Source organism: Formica exsecta, unplaced genomic scaffold, assembly GCF_003651465.1.
Source record: "Formica exsecta isolate Colony F162 unplaced genomic scaffold, ASM365146v1 scaffold258, whole genome shotgun sequence".
NCBI lineage: Eukaryota > Metazoa > Arthropoda > Insecta > Hymenoptera > Formicidae > Formica > Formica exsecta.
This window is the reverse complement of record NW_021849849.1, coordinates 1,290,752-1,296,331: the sequence shown is the minus strand read 5'-3', so window position 1 is coordinate 1,296,331 and position 5,580 is coordinate 1,290,752. Positions and strand designations below refer to the sequence as shown.

Sequence of the window (5,580 nt, the reverse complement as noted above, 5' to 3'; positions counted from 1 at the left end):
TATATATATATATGAATGCAATACATTTTAGTTTGATATGAAATTACTTACGGTCCCTCTGAAATAATTTTTATGTCAGCACCATCTTATAATCAATAACAATATTGGCACCTAAACTCTGTAACATATCCATAGTATCACTGCTGCACATGCTAATTACTTCTTCGTCTTTGTATCGTAATCTTGGTAATCGTCTATTGTATGTTCCACCAGTCAAAATCTTGGCATGGCACATCAAATTTTGAAGAGTTGTGCCATAACCATCTATAATAAAAAATATATATATGATTTTTTATTGTAACTATTAGTTATATAGGATTAAATAAGCCTTTTTCATTGCAGAAACAATGTGAATTAAAAATATATTGAAAACTTTACTAAAATAAAATAGCATTAATGTTTGACCATTTTTATATAGTTTCTATGTTATAATATACATGTTTACTATATTTATTTATACACATTCGGCTAAAAATATAGAGTGTAATATTTTATTTTATAATTTTGTCACTTTCAAAACAAAAAACACATATACAATCAGAAATAGAGTACCTATTTGTCACTGCAATATCGATGGGATTCACTCTAGCAGCTTCAAACTTTATCAAAATATCTGTTGGTTGCATGATCACCGGCATTCTGACATTAGACAGTTAAATCCTCCAATCCATTATATGAATATATCTGCCCAGCTTGCATCTTGTTAGGTTTTCCTTTCACATTGATTGACAGTTTCGCTAGGAAGCGAAACTACACTGATCCTATAATGCATTTTAATCTCAGAATTGTTTTGTGAGATTAACATTTCTAATTAAATCTCCTTAAATATTGAATATGTTCGTATCAAAAGATTTCTAAGATTAGAGAAACATGTAAACAAATTTTTTGATTAGAATTGCATGGCTATCTTTTGCTAAGGATACATGTGTGAAATACTCATTTATTTGGAAGCGAAATGCAATTGTAAATATGTGGAAATGGTTGTCGTCTGGCAGCAATATTTCGAACAATGATTTATGAAAGGGCCACAATAGAAAATTGCATGGTTGTTTTTTGCTGGATGGACACATGTGTGAAATACCGGTTTATTTGGAGGCAAAGTATGATCGTAAACGCTATCTTCTTTGTCAAAGATGTAAGAGAATTATAAAATAACTGTAGAATTAATATAACATACATGATAAGAATAAGTTTATTGACTCAATTATATATTATTTTGTTTAACATTTGTCTTTTATAAATTCTTGAATATATAAAATGTAAAACTCAATAATTAAATTTTTAGAATATTTTTGATATTTAAAGAATAACCATTCAAAAAGTTGTATTATGTTAAAAATTAAATTATTATGAAATACTCTGAGAAGGAAAATTTATATATTATAATTATTGCATTTACATCAGCATTAACAACAGCATCTTATTATGACGAAAGAGATAACCAAAAGTCTCTTCATGCTACCATATCTTTGTTTATGAATCATAGTTTTCCAAGCTCGATAAATCAAACTGATAATCTCCAAAGAAATTTCTTTTTTAAAGAAGAAAGAAATTCAATAATTCTTAATTCTTCTGATTATAAGAATAATTATAATGCAAGAAAAAGCTATACTGAAAAAATCATATGTGTAAAAGAAAAGGAAGAAAAAGCTACTGATAACAATATTACTGTTTTTCTTATTCCTTCTTATCATATCTTTGAAGAACCAATCAAAATAAAACTAACTTCAAAAGATGCAGAGAACAATATTCATGGTAAATTTAAATCAAACTCTTCATTCAGTAACATCATTGTATTTTCAAGAGGTAACAACAAAATTTAGAATAAATCCATATTTAGATATTTACCAATCCCTGTGTTTAATGCAAGATCAAGAAAAAGCTAGTGATAACAATATTACTGTTTTTCTCATTCCTTCTTATCATATCTTTGAAAAACCGATCAAAATAAAACTAACTTCAAAAGATGCAGGGAACAATATTCATGGTAAATTTAAATCAAACTCTTCATTCAGTAACATCATTGTATCTTCAAGAGGTAACAACAAAATTTGGAATAAATCCATATTTAGATATTTACCAATTCCTGTGTTTAATGCGAGATCATATAACAAAATTAAAATATATCCAGGGATATTTCGATCTCTCGTCTATTTTCTGCCTAATCGATATTATTATCCATAGTATCATGTCTGATTTAATCGAAAAAAAGATGTTTCTATATTAAAATAAAAATCGATATAATTATATCATAATATTCACAAAGTTAGTATAAAATAAAAAATAATTATTTTTAAAATCAATAAATATATAATTAATATTAATAAAAATTATTCAATTTATCATTTGTTATTTTTCTAATAAAATAAAATAACTATATAGAGTATTTTGTATTTCTACAGAGAAATCTCTTGCAATAAATTCTCAATTTTACGAACAAATGAACAAAATTTAGAATAAATCCATATTTAGATATTTACCAATCCCTGTGTTTAATGCAAGATCATATAATAAAGTTAAAGTATATCCAGGAATATTTTGATCTCTCGTCTATTTTCTGCCTAATCATACTATTATCCATAGTATCATGTCTAATTTAATCGAAACGAAGATATTTCTATATCAAAATAAAAATCGATATAATTATATCATAATATTCACAAAGTTAGTTCAAAATAAAAAATAATTATTTTTAAAATCAATAAATATATAATTAATATTAATAAAAATTATTCAATTTATCATTTGTTATTTTTCTAATAAAATAAAATAACTATATAGAGTATTTTGTATTTCTACAGAGAAATCTCTTGCAATAAATTCTCAATTTTATGAACAAATGAGAAGTATCTCAAATTTATAATATTTGAGATACATATTTATATTCTTTTTATTCAACATATATTTTTATATTATTTCAAAAATATTTTCTTCTTCTTGAAAGATTTTGTATGATATTCTATGAAATTTCAATGAACGACTATTTTTATAGTTTTCATAATGCACACAGTTGTTAATATTGTACAATAACTCACATAATTAATTTTTTATTTAGCACTACTTTTTCTTTAATGCCAAATTTATTAAAATTTTCTTTTAATAATCTTCATCTTTTAAGATGTAATGAACAAATTTAAAATTTGTAAAATCTTTGATTGCATATATTATGAATCATATCCTCATCAATAAACAATATAGTTTTAAAATACATTTCTGTTTATGTCATTTATATAAATATAAAACATATAGAATTTCTTTAAAATAAAATCTGTTGTACTATTACACTTACTCTATATTATTATATAGTTTTCACAGATGTATCAATAGTATTTATATTTGATATTTGCTAAAATTCTTCTTGAATCGCGTAAACATCCCTAAATGACAACATAAAGTATCGTATATAAATCTATTTTCAAATATTATAATAATTTGTCAAATACTACAATTATCAAGTATTATAATAAATAAATTATCAAGTATCAATAATTTTATATTTTTCTTTAAATCTTTATCTATAAATCTATAAAAGTCAAAATAGGTTGTCAAACTGCTTGTTGTATATATCATACAGTGAATAACTCAATTGTTATCAATAATAAGATATTACCGTAATTGTAAGCATCCAATCTTTTACTGTATTTGCATTTCCTCTCTATTTTTGTCTGGGAGAGAAAGTGTTGAATACGGAACTCTAGTCGAGAAGTATTCATGTGATAAAATTAAATCGAATAATAATTTATGTTATCATATGTTATTATCATAATGACATTCCACGTTCTCCAACTACAAATAATACAAAACAATGTCAACAATATTCAAATATGTTTGAATAAGAAATAAAAAATAAGATAAAAAAATGTAATAAGAATGCATTCTTTTGTTAGATCTGATTATTAAAATGAAAGTGAAGCATGGATAGAAAGATTCGCTTTCATTTACATACGTGTATAAACATTGAAATAAACAGGTTAGAAACTAGCTCGGTCTATCTATCAAGCATCTTTCAACTTTGCTGTTGCGAACAAAACATCCAGATTCTCGTATACTGTTCCGTGAGCGTGGTCCTCGCGAATCATGACTTTCGAGCTGTTTCTTGTTACAAATATTTGCAACAGCCGTGACAAGGGAGATGTTACCATTCTTCATATCGTGATACATACTGGAGACATACAAAGACAACTGGAGATAGTTGAATGTTTCGTTAAAAATACGAATGCGTATCGTAATAAGCATTCATTTTCACATCACATCGAAGAAAAAATATTAATTGTGGATATCTCGTATCACATCCATTTGCATAAAGACTTTAAACGATTTTAATTCCCGCGCCAAATGTTCGAGAACTGCTCGGCGATTTTCGGTAGATTTCGTGCGACTTCTTCGACTTGATTGGCTGATTTTAAAAATTTTGATTCCGCGAGAATGCGTGTCGATATATCCACTAATGAGATAGCTCGGTACATTCGCGAATTACTACCTTAGAGCTTGACCAATCAGAACAAGGAATACCGGCGCTAATTTCAAGACGTTACGTCCGGCTTCTTCCTCTTTTCCCGCGGAAACGGCGTTTGGTACAGACGCAGAAATTGCAAGGTTCGATAATATCCGCACAGGTAAGCCGACAAAGAGATAATCGAACCAAATAGATACGATTATATGCAATAGAATTGTTTTCTTGAAAAGACTATGAGAATATTTAATAGTTTTATGGCATATTAGACGAGGATTATAAGAATAAAAAATCAAGCGTCTTTTCGGTTAAGATAATCGGCCATTATGGATATACTTTTATTCTGTCCATCTTTCGAGTATTTGTTTAGAGACGAGTCTATTCTTCTACATGTATTTATAATCAAATTTACATTATGTCTAATATTATCCTTATCCAAAGCTTGCTTAGGTATTAATCGCAGAGTATCTTATTAGGTTAACGGCGCGGCGCGGCGTCGTATTAATTTTCGAGACGCGATCGCGAACTATAAGTATGTGTTGGCTGTGAGTATCAACTTGCACAATTATTTAATTTGATTAAGCGATTAAACGTATCGCGACAACGGCTTTTTGTCGAAGAAAATATTTTGCGCGCTACATTTATTTGAGTAAATAGGAATAGCGATAATAATTTATGGAAATCATTGTCTCTTATGATATACTTTCATATATTTACAATAATTTTCATGTATTAAAATCATATTTTAATCATTTTTGATTGTGTATTAATACAATGGGTAGCATCACCAGCCATTAAAATGTTGTGCAAAAGTACCGCTCATTAATTATATTCGGGTGTGATTAATGTGTGCGTTATTGTAATTAATTGGTTTTTTTTTCCAGAGGATATCATGAAAGAGCGATAATGGTGTAATAAGAGAGGGAAATAAGAGAGGGAAGTAAGAGAGTCAAGCGTCTTTTCGGTTAAGATAATCGGCCATTATGGATATACTTTTATTCTGTCCATCTTTCGAGTATTTGTTTAGAGACGAGTCTATTCTTCTACATGTATTTATAATCAAATTTACATTATGTCTAATATTATCCTTATCGAAAGCTTGCTTAGGGATTAATCGCAGAGTATCT

At 27.3% G+C, this 5,580-nt stretch overlaps 1 long non-coding RNA gene across 2 annotated transcripts in view; it reads right to left on the bottom strand.

Annotated features, from left to right (window-relative positions):
• Nucleotides 1-4,168, bottom strand: part of LOC115236614 — a 4,906-nt gene extending 738 nt beyond the window's left edge. For both annotated transcript variants that reach the window (XR_003884221.1, XR_003884220.1), the window contains exons 1-4: nucleotides 3,947-4,168; nucleotides 3,611-3,786; nucleotides 553-761; nucleotides 52-264 (exon numbers count right to left, since the gene is read on the bottom strand). This is a non-coding gene — a long non-coding RNA (uncharacterized LOC115236614). The remainder of the gene's footprint in view (nucleotides 1-51; nucleotides 265-552; nucleotides 762-3,610; nucleotides 3,787-3,946) is intronic.
• Nucleotides 4,169-5,580: the final 1,412 nt, after the last annotated feature.